At 44.4% G+C, this 13,820-nt stretch overlaps 1 protein-coding gene across 8 annotated transcripts in view; it reads right to left on the bottom strand.

The window, feature by feature from the left end:
- Nucleotides 1-13,820, bottom strand: part of KANK4 (KN motif and ankyrin repeat domains 4) — a 73,260-nt gene that overhangs the window by 32,821 nt on the left and 26,619 nt on the right. For 2 of the 8 annotated variants that reach the window (XM_019449069.2, XM_019449070.2), the window contains exon 2: nt 6,135-6,374. The exons of 2 other annotated variants lie outside the window; for them this stretch is intronic. The gene's annotated coding sequence lies outside the window, so the exon portion shown is untranslated. Of the gene's footprint in view, nt 1-4,958; nt 4,978-5,355; nt 5,487-6,134; nt 6,375-13,820 lie in introns of those variants that run through there. 4 more of the 8 variants (XM_019449067.2, XM_019449072.2, XM_053894571.1 and 1 more) reach the window with 4 other exon arrangements.

The raw sequence follows: 13,820 nt of genomic DNA, 5'->3' as shown, positions 1-13,820 counted from the left end.
TCTTTCTTTGAATGGTAAACAACCTGGAGCCTACCCCCATTATAATAAATCACCTAGGAAAATTGTCTTTTTATGATTGTAACTCCACACACATCATAACAATGAATTATCTGTGACACCGCAGCAGTGGAAGCGGAGTTGTTTCAGGAATTCCAATGTGTTTGACAATGAATTCGAGACCAGAAAAGCATACCAGGGATGAGGGGAGGATTGAGGGAAACTGGGAGTGACAGATGGATGAGGGGTGGCCTCCAACAATCCAGGATGGAATGAAGGTGAGCAAACAAGTAAACTGGAGAAGAGGGCTGGGAAATGTGACGCCCACCAAATGAGAGGAAGTCTAAAGTTTGCCTGGAAGATTTTCATGTGTCCTCTTTTCTGTGAGCACTCCAAACTACCACCTTCCATGCAGCTGCCAGAGGGACCTTTCCCTGTAGAAGAGTGAGCCCTGAAGGGCGGGCCGGGTTTCTGTGTGCAGACACATTCTCTGCAGAGGGAATGCTGACACGAAATACCTCACCTACCTTGGGACGATAAGTACTTGAGTCTGGGGGTGGTAGAGAGCTGGAGTAGAGAGAAACTGGGGATAAGAAGGGCAAGTGTCCTGCTAACCAGGCAGAAGGTGGAGAGACCTAGAAGTTTCTAACCTGGGGCAAGGGAGGGTCACCCTTGCTAGAAAGAAAAGGTTCTGAAATCACCTACGTGTCCATCAGCGGATGAAAGGATAAAGGTAGTGTGGTATACGGGCACCTGGCTAGCTCAGTCAGTTAAGCGTCTGACACTTGGTTTCGGCTCAGGTCATGATCTCACAATTTGTGGGTTCGAGTCCCACGTCAGGCTCTGTGCTGACAGCTCAGAGCCTGGAGCCTGTGTCAGATTCTGTGTCTCCCTCTCTCTCTGCCCTGCCCCTGCTCAAGCTCTGTCTCTCTCTCTCTTTCCCAAAAATAAACATTAAAAATTAAAAAAAAAATAATGAAGTGGTGTATACATATATACAATGAAATATTGCTCAGCCATGACAAAGAAGTAAGTCTTGGCCATTTGTGACAATTATGGATGGATCTTAAGGGCATTATGCTAAGTAAAATAGAGAAACACAAATACCATATGATCTCACTTGTTTGCGGAATCTAAAAAAACCTGATTCCATAGATACAGAGAACAGATTGGTGGCTGTCAGAGGCAGGGTGGGGATGGTTGGTGAAATGGGTGACAGTGGTCAAAAGGTACAAATTTCTAGTTAGAAGATAAATACGTCATAGGGATATAATGTGCTGCATGGGGACTATAGTTAATAACACTGTACTGCATATTTAGAAGTTGTTAAGAGAGTAGATCTTAAAACCTATCATTGTAAGTGTGATATATATATATATATCAATACACACATATATATAATGGAATATTACTCAGCCATAAAAAAGAATGAAATCTTACTATTTGCAACAACATAGATAGGTCTAGAGGGTATTATGTTAGCTGAAATAAGTCAGTCAGAGAAAGACAAATACCATATAATTTCCCTAATATGTGGAATTTAAGAAAGAAAACAAAAACAAAGAAAACAGGAGACAAGGGGCACCTGGGTGGCTCAGTTGGTTAAGCATCTGACTCTTGATTGCGGCTCAGGTCATGATCTGACGGTTCATGAGTTTGAGCCTCACATCGGCCTCTGCACTGACAGCATGGAGCCTGCTTGGGATGCTCTCTCTCGCTCTCTCTCTGCCCCTCCCTTGCGCATGTGCACATATTGTCTATCTCTCTCAAAATAAATAAACTTACAAAAATTTTTTATTAAAAAACAAACAAACAAACAAAACCCAGACTCTTAACCTTAGAGAACAAACTGATGATTAAAGGAGGTGGGTGGGGAGATGGGTGAAACAGGTGAAGGGAACTAACAGTACACTTATGATCGCACTGAGTAATGTATAGAATGGTTGAATCATAATATACACCTGAAACTGACATAATGCTGTATGTTAACTATACAGGAATTTTTTAAAATGTTTATTTATTTATTTTGAGAGAGAGAGAGAGAACAAGCAGGGGAGGCGCAGAGAGAGAGGGAGAGAGAGAATCCCAAGCAGGCTCCATACTGTCAGTGCAGAGCCTAACGTGGGGCTCAATCCCATGAACCTGAGATCATGATCTGAGCTGAAATCAAGAGTCAGATGCTTACCTGATTTAGCCACCCAGGCACCCCTACTATGCAGGAATTTTTTAAAAGTTCTCATCATATCTCACATAGTTGTAGCTATGTAACTATGGTGTTACACAGTTTGTAACTATGGTTACTAGTTAACTAGACTTATTGTAGAAGCCATTTAACAATAAATACAAATATCAAGTCATGTTGTACACCTAAAACTAACACAATATTATGTCAGTTATGTTTCAATGATCTCAATTAAAAAACAAATACATATATTTTTAAATTTTTAAATTTAAATTAAAAATTTTTAACGTTTTTATTTATTATTGAGAGACAGAGACAGAGCATGAGCAGGGGAGGGGCAGAGGGAGAGGGAGACACAGAATCCAAAGCAGGTTCTGAGCTGTCAGCACAGAGCCCAACGTGGGGCTCAAACTCATAAACCGTGAGATCATGACCTGAGCCAAAGTCAGACGCTTAACCAACTGAGCCACCCAGGCGCAATAAATATAATTTTTTTAAAAATAGAAAGAAAAGAAAGGGTTTCCAGACAGAGGACACTGCCACTGATCTCAATGCCACAGGTCCACAGTCGGTGGGGGAGCCTCCCAGATGCTGGAGGGCAGGAAAGGCTTGGCAGCTGTGAGGTGAAGCCTAGGGAAGAAAGGGTGAGGACACAAACCCTAGGCATGGCCCCTCAGCCTGTCTCTCCATCATCATCATGGTTTCCCCCTCCTCCTTCCTTCTACCCCACAGCTTTATTGAGCAGCAGGCAAGTGTCAGAGCACCTGACATGCTCGAATTATCTCATGCAGTCATCACCATAGCCCCAAGGACATTATTATTATGGTCCCCACTTTTCAGATAGGGAGACTGAGGCTGAGAGGGTTTACAGGCCTGCCAAAGTCCCATAACAAGCAGGTGTTAGAGCAGGATTTGCCCTCAAATCTAGCCAACTCCAATCGTGTCCTGGGAACAGAAGTGATTTATAAACCTTTGCCCAGCCCTAATGCTGTGACCGATCCCTAGCTCTCTCTGTGAGGGGAGATGCTCCTGTCTTAGATGCTTCTCTGCTTCTCTCACAAGTATGCACAAAACGCCTTCTGGACATGGATAAGGAGACCGCTCTCTTGTAAGGTCTCTTAGCCAAAGGTGTGTGTGATCTCCTTCTCTAGGACTGGACACCACACAACAAGGCTCCTCCTAAGCAAGAGGGGGCCACCTGGGTGCAGAAGGACCTTCAGCACAAACCCACCATCCCGTCGGAGAGTTCAGTCACACTCACCAGCTTTGGTTTGAGTTAGGACTCAGCCCTTGATGTATCAGATCCTAGGGCTTCAAATAATTATGCAGCACACATTAGATCAAATTTCACTAAAAAGAACTCTACGGAGACTTCTAATAGTTCTCTTGAACTTGAATTTTGCTAAAATTAATCATTCCAAGGTTACAGAAATCAAATGGAGCTGACACCCCAACACTCTGAAGAAGAGGGCATAGCAAGCTTGCACTTGAAAGGGCTAGACACAGGAAGGAAAGGAGAGAACTGTCATGCCCACATCATGCTGCTGCCGGCCTCCACCCACCCCAGACTTCTGTACTCGGCCCATCGTCCTTATGGTGGACAACTTAGATTTTAGCTGAGGGTGTATATTTCGTGTGGTTAGGTGAGTGGAATGGAAGAATAATTGCCGCGTCAATGCATGCTACTTTGCAACACAATTGAATATGAAAATTAGCCTTGTTGGACAGAATTCCCCTTTCAAATGGAATTTTGCAACCTTCTAAAGCATTAACAATTCTGACATAAAGCAGTTTATTACCCGATGCCGTTAACAGAACCTTATAATGCCTGGTCCTGTTATGTAACTTTTCATTTGTTTATGGCTTATCCCAGGATCAAGAATGCCCTCTCATTAGCTCATCACATTCTAGATGTTTCGAGTATATATAGCTTTATGTTTTGAGTGTATATAGATTTGTCTGTCTCTAGCTCTTCTCCCCTCCTATTCTACAAGCTTGTGAAGGTCAGAATTCCTGCAGGACTCATTTCTGTGCCCTTCACCCCCACCTCCACACCCTCACAACCTAATGTATGGTAGACACTCAGTTCATGGTATCATCTCCAAGTTACAAATGAGGAATCGAAGGCCCAATGAGGCTAAGTGGCCAATCCAAAGTTCCCAGTAAATTAGGGGTAGGACAGTTTGTGTCACTCCATCACTCCACACTGCCTCTCAAAGCCAGTGGGTAGTGAAGAGATGGAGACTGAGGCTGCCCGTTCAAAATTCACCACAGAGGCAGTCAGTCTGACAGTCCCTGTGTAACTACAAGCCACATTAGAAGAAACAGTCTGATTTCCCCTAGTCAGCCCGACTCCTGCCCTGTATACTTACACCTTCTCCCTACCCACATTTATCCCTTTTACGATGCCATTTACAGTCTCATTCCTAACCTCGAATCCAAATACAAAGAAACCTTCCTTTACTTAGTCCTGAAACTGAAACCTAGTTCTGCACTTTTATTCTCTTCAAACCTCTCTTTATTCTGCAATCATAAAAATGCCGTATTTCATCCTAGGACAGGCCGCATGCCAAAATAAATAGCACCTTGGATTTCCTTGAAAAGAAACCTTGGCTCAAAGCACAGCCGTACTGCCACGATGATTCTTGGAGAATTCAACCTTACAAAGTCAAATATTTAGCAAGGTAGTGCACCAAACAGCAACCCTGTCAATCCCTGCACAATCACTTGCAAAGACAAAGCACTCTTTCCAAAAGAGGGAAAAAAAAATTACCCGTACCTCTTACGAATCCTGCCAAAAAGACGAGAGCTTCCTGTTTCCCCATTCCAGGGCCCCATGCCTTCAAGTGTAAATGTCCCCTGTGCTGAGAAGCAGGAGGCATCTGACAGTACTACTTAACATTGAGAGCGAGAGCACTGAAGCCCAAACACCCGGGGAGGTGAGATGCACTCCTAAAAAAGATTCTGCCTATGGAGTTCTCCAGCCAGCTCCCTTCCCGCCGACTCAGGAAACAAAGAGATAACTCATTCTCAATAAATGACACATTAACACAACCTCATTAACTCCGGTCTCACATTTTTCGGCAAGTGTCTGTCATTTTTCCCTGCAATGCAGCAGCTGAATCTGGAGCTTCGGGAAAAGAAAATTGTCGGGAGGAAAGCTGTAACCACATTACCTTCCCCTGGCATCCTCCCCTTGCCATAACCTGGAGCGAGAGAAGTCGTCTCCCTGCGGAAAGCGAGGTTCTGGCTGCTGGACCAGAGCTGATGGCTCATGAGTTCAGCACAGCAGCACTGGCTTCCCAGCTGTTAAAGGATTTGGTCAGGTGATCCGTGACCTTGCTGGAAAAGCAAATACTGACTTCCTTTTCACTCCCGGGAAGAGGGGAGCAGGGTCAGGCAGGAATTCAATGCTCAATAAGCTGATACCCGATCTTGCAGAAAGAGGAAAGCTCCAATCCTTCAACTGCAAAGTTAGTTCCCAGAGCTGCGGCCACATCTAAAGACTCGGAAGCAGCACACGCCTTCCTCCTCTGACTGCCCCGACTCTAAGCGCTTCTCTGAGGGGTCATAATTAATTATGCTTTCCTTCTCTCTTCCTGCAGCTTGGGTGGCTCATTAATAAAATTGTTCCTAATGAGGACACAGGGATTGTCCTTAGGAGCTGAAACCCTCCAGTGGTGCATCTCTTTCTTCTAAGCTCTGCTTTAGAAACTTCCTCCCCCACCCACGTCCTGGGGTCCCACAACCATACAAAGCTTCCGCAAGCAATCCCTAGACTGCCAGCTGCATGGATCTGTGACTCGAAGTCTATTGGGGCAGAGCAGGAAGATATGATGATCAGTGAGATCCCAGGACCAGACTGGCAGCTTCTGCTTCCTGCCACTCTACAAGTCTGATGCCCCAGGACCAAAATGCATCCTATTCTGGCAGAAAGAGAAAGGAAAATACCTACTATAAGAATCCAGCTCCGGGCAGGGCTTCTAACTGCGGCACGGACCAGTGAGTTCAGAAGGGCAGGCTCAGGAGCCCGGGAGAAGGCAGCTGTGGAGGAGGACGGTCTCAGAGTGTCCCAGGCAGGTGCTGTGAAGAGTCTCAGCCAGCCCACTGCAGCCACAGCTCTTTGGAGCAGAGGCAGGTGTGAGGCTCAGGCTCAGGGGCTCCACGCTCTCCAAATCCAGCACCACTACTGGACCTGAAGGAGACACAGTGGGGTAGGTGTCAAAAGGAGCCAGGAGAGCATCTGGGCTCCTGTATGCAGGCTTAGCAAAAAGATTATGGGGACCTTATCCCCTTTACCTTCCGTGCGCCCTAGCCACATGAGTGTGTCCTAGGAAATGAAGCTCTATCTGTAAGACATGTCAAAGCAGCTCTGACCTTCACAGACACTGCCTGTCGAGATGCGTTTCAAAGACCAGGGCAGATTCCTGTCTAACCCACGCTGAAATTGATGCCAGAGCTGAGTGTCACCCTGAAATGCTGCCTGCATCCAGCCCAATACACTTGGAAAGCACTAAACATTCTGACTCCCATTTATCCTCAAACTAGCTTGAGGCAGCCAGATGGGATGAGCGTCCCCATTGTATAGGCAAAGAAAATGAGACAGACATGTAAGTGACTTCTCTTGGCTCACCTCGGAGTGAATCCAGATTAAAATGAATATTTTTGGGGTGGAATTCTGCGTTTTTCCTACTACACTGGATCACGCTCCTTATTTTCCTTACTTGCTTTATATTCTAGAGCATCTTGTTCAAGAGGGAGGTTAAGAGACTTATGGAAGGGCACAGGTGGATGTGATGGACAAGGCTGTGGAACACCAGCATTCACCTTTCTCAACTGCTGAAAGGATTTCTGTGTTAACTGAGTACACAGACCAAACCATCAGAATAAAAACAAAGTCAGAAATATGCCTTGAACTCTGAGGTCACATGGAAAAGTATACTAAGGAGCAAACAGCCTCTTTGATAGATTAAAATGATCATTGATTGGGGCGCCTGCGTGGCTCGGTTGAGTGTCAAACTCGTGATTTTGGCTCAGGTCATGATCTCATGGTTCATGAGTTCAAGCCCCACATCAGACTCTGTACTGACAGCATGCAGCCTGCTTGGGATCCTCGATCTCCTCTCTCTCTGCCCCTCCCCTGATTGCCCTGTCTCTCAAAATAAACAAATAAACATTAAAAAAATGATCATTGACCATCCTCTCCAAATTGGCCAGAGAATGGCTAGAGGCACATGCCATTTCAGCAGGACAGAGTGAAAAAAAAAAAAGCTCTCCATTTCACTGGGTCCCGCGACTTTCCAGCCACCCATTCTTCCCCTCTGATTCATCTATGTGTTGGATATATAAGCATTCTTATTTGCTCTCCCAGGGAGAAATTCTTCCTTATCCAGTATGGAGATGAGAGGCTTATTTCCAGACCTGTACTTTTCTTTCAAGATCCACCATTCTACCCGGACCACTGGCCAGTCCCTGCCTATCCACCAAGCTCCACTCAGCATCCCCTCAAGAGCAGTGGCTAGCCTTCCTGCTTCCACTGCTCCTGTCTGCTTTCTACCGCAGCCAGTATCACCTGAATTCTGATTGCTGCTTCTGCGTTAGTGTCCCTGACCAGCATCACAGGCTAGAGGCCATGTCAGGTTTGTGAAACTGAACTAATCCACAATACTGACCATTCTAAACACAGGTGGGGGTGCCTAGTTGAGTGTCCCACTTTGGCTCAGGTCATGATCTTGCAGTTCGTGAGCTTGAGCCCCGCATCGGGTTCTGTGCTGACAGCTTGGAGCCTGGAGCCTACTTCGGGTTCTGCGTCTCCCTCTCTTTCTGCCCCTCCCCTTGCTCACACTCTGTCTTTCTCTCTCAAAAATAAATAAACATTAAAAAAAACTTTAATAAAAAAAAAAAAAATAAACACAGGTGACCCCTCCAGATACTCCCTTCAGTACCAAGGCAGCACTTCTGCTTCTCTAGCCGACTCCAAGCCTCTCATCGGATTAAAAAAGATGGCACAGGGGCACCTGTGTGGCTCAGTCGGTTAAGCGTCCGAGTCTTGATTTTGGTTCAGGTCATGATCTCATGGTTTGTGAGATTGAGCCTCACATCAGGCTCTGTGCTGACAGTGTGCACACAGAGCCTGCTTGGGATTCTCTATTCCTCTCTCTCTCTGCCCCTCCCCTGCTCACATGTGCACTCTCTCTCTCTCAAAATAAATGTTAAAAAACACACACACACACAAAACAACCTTTAAAAAGACGGCAGACTGAGGGAAGGAAATACTAGGCCCCCAGCAGTGCCACTGCTTGGCTCAGATGCCAGGACAGAAGACCCACAGGAAAAGACACATACTCCTAATCTAGTTTCTTCTTCTTCAGACCTCTTTCTGGAGACAAGGAGCCCTTTCATTTCTCTGGCCTCCACGTGAGATGCTGGGACAGACACTGTGCTGACCGCCATGTCTCTAAGAGGAGGAGAGATTCTTGTCTTTTATGCCTTTCTAACTTGCCCACTTTGCTCACTTCACTCTAGAGTCAAGCAGGGAGGTGAGCAGAACCAGGGTCGTTACCCTCCATTTTCCAGATGAGGACACAAAGCTCATTCCCCAGGTTATAAAGCTAACAAAAGGCAAAGCCTCGACTCAAACCCAGATTTTCTGTCTCGCAGTCTAACACCCTTTCCTCTCAGCCAGGCAGCCTGATGGAAGCTTCAGTGCTGGTTCTGTCCACGCAGAGGGTGACTTCGCATTTAGGGAAGGTCTTCATGGGAAAGCCCCATAACTCTCTAGGGGGTTGTGCTTCTTTGGGGAGGCCCCCCTCCAGGGCCTCTGGGCCATGGGATACCGGCATGCCCCCACCCCTATGCTTCACCCAGACATAGGTCTTAAGATTAGTAGCCAACTTTATGTTCCCACCAAGCCATCCAGAGAATCCCCCACACCAAACACATTTATCCACAAGAACTTTTCTGGCAAGAATCATTTGGCTGAGGGGAGACTGACTCCTTTTGCAGTTTAGAAACATCCAACTTCTATGGCCTAGGTCCTGTCTGCCCCATGATGGGAAAAGAGTGGACTCTCCACGTGAGGCAAGATGGACATGTAGGCAAAAAGAAAAGGAGATGAAACTATCTTAAGAATGTGCCTTTTATCTAAGAAGTCCCTTAGGCTTTTGCACTTTGCTCAGGAAGGCCAGCTACTTGGCAGCCTGTGTGATGACAGGGGCCGAGTTGGAGCATACTGGTTAGGTACACGTGCTGCTGAAACAGAGCCTCTCTGAGCACGTGGGTTCTGACCATGGCCACTCTGATGGAACACAACTTAAACAGATGGAGAAAGAAATCATGCCCGTGAGACCTGCGGGTGCAGCTGTCCAGGGGGAATCAGCGGTTGTAAAGACTGACCCTTTAAAGCGGATGAGAATTTCTCAGGAAGGGAACAGTGCCAATTTCGAGGAGAGAGGAGTCTTCACTAACCAGTGAGAAACGTTCCCTAGAGAAAATGGAAGGCATCGGGGCCACAGGGAAAAGACCCTCCTGGAATGCTCTCAGTCCTTCACCCAAACGCACTATAAAATCAAGACACCAAGAGACAAATAAGGAAAAGGCACGAGCAGGCAATTCAGAAAAGAAGAAGTACTCATGGCTAATATTCGAAAGATGTTTAACCACATGAATTAATCAAAAAGGAGCAAGATAACATCAAAATGCCATACTCTTTGTTTACCCTACACTGTGCCAGGCACCGTAGGTCCATTCCAAACACCATCCAATTTAATTTTCACAATAACCCTATAAGGTGGTACTGTTATTTCCATTGTCCGAGGCTCAGGGCAGTTCGTTGCCCAGGTACCAAGACTATCTGCACCAAGATTCAAATTCAGTTTATGCACCGCTGTTAACCATGGTATGACAACGACTTACAAGTTAGGGGAAAAAACTGTTTTTAAAGAAAGATCGTCAGGGTGGTGGTGCAGTTGGCTGAGTGTCTGACTCTTGATCACGGCTCAGGTCTGTTCTCACGGTTTGTGAGTTTGAGCCCCACATCGGGCTGTGCGCTGATGGTGTGAGGCCTGCTTGAGATTCTGTCTCTCCTTCTCTCTGCCGCTCCCCAGCTTGTGCTCTCTCTCTCAAAAAAAAAATAAATAAACTTTAAAAAATTTTTAAAAAGAAAGAAAGAGCGTCAGTGTTGGGAAGCATGTGATGAGAAGGGGACACGCCTCCCTGGAAGATGGCAGCAGTCGGGGCAGCTGCAACCACACAGGAGCCGCGCCTCAGGCACCTGCCGGCATCTCCCGCTACGCTGTCCACCTGTTCATGGCGCTGGCTTAGTGTGTGCACACACACAGCAACTTCCAAATCAAATACAACCAGATAAAACGATGAAGTAAGAAGATGAAAGTGACATGAGATTTCTTTTTGTGGTATTAAAAAAAATCACTATTATGATATATTCTTAGAAAATAAAAAAAATCATTTGTGGGAAAAAAGGGGGGAAACCATCATTATCCTACCATCTCAATAAAAACTAGTTTCATGTCCAACTACTTTGCATACCCTAACATAATTTTATTTTAATATTTATTTATTTTTGAGAGAGACAGAAGGCGAGCAGGGGAGGTGCAGAGAGAGACGAGAGACACAGAATCCAAAGCAGGCTCCGGGCTCTGAGCGGTCAGCACAGAGCCCAAGGCAGAGCTCGAACTCAGGAACCGGGAGATCATGACCTGAGCTGAAGTTGGATGCTTAACCCACTGAACTACCCTGGCACCCTGTGTATCTTAACATAAAAGAGCAAGTTCTATGGTGGTTAAGAGTCTGGGCTCCAAGTCAAGAAGCCATGGCTAGAATCCCAGGTCCGCCACTCCCTGTGTAACCTTGAACACATGGCTTAACCTCTCTGTGCCTTAGCTGCCTCACTTGTAAAAAAAGGAATAGTAATATACCCTACGTGTCATGGAGGATTAAAGATGATGATATAGGTCAACCACTTAGAACACAGACTGTATACCAGGTATACAGTCTGTATATACTGGTATACAGTCTGTGTTCAACTTGTAGTAAATATGTTAGCTATTAACATAATATTATAAATTCAATTGTGAATTCAATTTTATATTTAAAATTCTATCACCTAACCGTTTAAAAAATACAGTCATATCTGTTTTATAATGATTACTGTAAATGGCTGTGCAAGATTCCCTCGACTTAGGCCTTATTTTCCAAACTCACTCCCTCCTGGAGGTCATTCCACGTCATCTTTAGCTCTCTCGTCGGTGCTTCCAGATCAGGCAGCCTGACAGGCAGGCCTCAGGGCAGGTCTCCAGGAAGACCCCAATTCCAGGTGGCTGGAACCCAGTTGACACATATGATGATGAATGGTTAAGAGCACAGGCTTTGAGGTAAGACAGACCAGGTTTAAATCCTGGCTATGTGACCTTGAGCAAATTTTCCTATTCAGCTCAGTCCATGGTTGTGAGGACCGTGTGAGATACGTATGTAAAGTGCTTGTACCAATGCTCTGTATATAATAAACAATCAATAAATGTTAGCTAGGATTACTTTGTTTTTTAAACAATTTTTTTTTTTAACGTTTATTTATTTTGGGGACAGAGAGAGACAGAGCATGAACGGGGGAGGGGCAGAGAGAGAGAGGGAGACACAGAATCGGAAACAGGCTCCAGGCTCTGAGCCATCAGCCCAGAGCCCGACGCGGGGCTCGAACTCACGGACCGCGAGATCGTGACCTGAGCTGAAGTCGGACGCTCAACCAACTGAGCCACCCAGGCGCCCCAGCTAGGATTAGTTTGTAAACCCACAATGTTTTAAGTGAGGGAAGGGCACAGATTGTGTTTGATTTATTAATCACCCTATTCCTAACAGTGGATATGATAGGAACTCAACTAACACGCGAATAAATGGATGGATCATAGAAACTGTCACAGCTGGAAAGGATTTTTCTTAAACAGCTTTATTTGTTATGTAATCTACATACCGTATAATTTACTCATATACATTGGGCAATTCAACAATTGTAGTATACTCAGAATTATGCAAACATTGCCACAACCTGATTTTTAAAATTGTGCTAAAATACATATACATAAGATAAAATTTACCATTTTAACCATTTGCAAATGTAGAATTCAATGGCGTTAAATACATTCACAATGTTCTGTCACCATCACCACTATGCCCCCAATTTTTTATCTCCATCATAAACTCTGTAACCCACTAAACAATAACTCCCCACTCCCTCTTGCCCTGGTAACATCTACTTTCTGTCTCTATGAATTTGCCTACTCTAGGTACCTCATATATATGGGATCATACAATATTTGTCCTTCTGTGTCTGGTTTCTTTCATTTAGCATGTTTCCAGGGTCCATCCAAGGTTTAGCATATATCAAAATTTCATTTCTTTTTATGGTTGAATATTATTCCATTGTATATAGGTAGCATATTGCATATAGTATATATAGTATATTTTGTGTATCCGTTCTTCCATCAACTGACACTTGGGTTGCTTCCATCTTTTGGCTGTTGTGAATAATGCTTCTATGACCACTGGTATACAAATGTATGTTTAAGTCCCTGCTATCCTGTAAGAATGAAACTGCTGGGTCATATGGTAATTCTACTTTTAATATTTTGAAGAACCACCAAACTGTTTTCTAAGGAAGCTGCACCATTTTACATTCCTACCAACAATGCAAAAAGGTTCCAATTTCTCCATATCTTCACCAACATTTGTGGGGTTTTTTTTTTGTTTTCCATTAAAAAAAAAGTTATTACAGCCATCCTAGTAAGTGTAGTAGGTGTGACGTGTTATCTCCTTGTGGTTTTGGTTTTCATTTCCCTACTGACGATGATTGTTGAGCATCTTTTTTATGTGCTTCTTGGCCATTAGTATACCTTCTTTACAGAAATGACTATTCAAGTCCTTTGCCCATTTTGAATTGGCAAAATTGTTTGTTTTTTGTCGTTGTTGAGTGGTAAAAGTTCTTTCTGGATATTAACAACTTATCAACTATGTGATTTGCATGTATTTTCTCCCATTCTGTAGGGTGTCTTTTTGCTTTCTTGATATTGTCCTTTGACGTACAAAGGTTATTGATTTTGATGAAGTCGGATTTGTCTATATTTTCTGTGCTTTGGTATCATACCCATGAAATTGTTGCCAAATTCACTGTCATGAAGATTTTCCTCAATGTTTTCTTCTACAAGTTTTAGTTTTAGCTTTTAAGTTTAGGACTTTGATCTACTTCGAGGTCATTTTTCTTTGTGGTTTAAGATTAAGGTCTGGCTTTATTCTTTTACTTATGAACATTCAGTTTTCCTAGCACCAGTTGTTGAAAAGAACACAATCTCATTTTAGAACATTTTCATCACCCCAAAAAGAAAAGAAACCCCATACGTGGGATTTCATTTTTATAAGGAGCTAGAAACATAAGTGAGTTATTGAGAGTTAATAAGCCTTGGCATTCATAAACAAAAATTAGTTCACTACAAGACTTTCCCGAGAACATTAATTCTCTGTTCCACAAAGAAGTGTGACCTCCAGCCATCACAAAATAGCACTGCCAAACTCCCATGTATGCACACAGGCCAACAGCTGAAATTCCCGCAATTCTCAGGAGGGTGCTTTGTTG

Source organism: Panthera pardus, unplaced genomic scaffold, assembly GCF_024362965.1.
Source record: "Panthera pardus isolate Hobbes unplaced genomic scaffold, ASM2436296v1 HiC_scaffold_11, whole genome shotgun sequence".
Classification (NCBI taxonomy): domain Eukaryota; kingdom Metazoa; phylum Chordata; class Mammalia; order Carnivora; family Felidae; genus Panthera; species Panthera pardus.
Note: the sequence above shows the minus strand (reverse complement) of the source record. Positions and strands in the feature narration are given on the sequence as shown.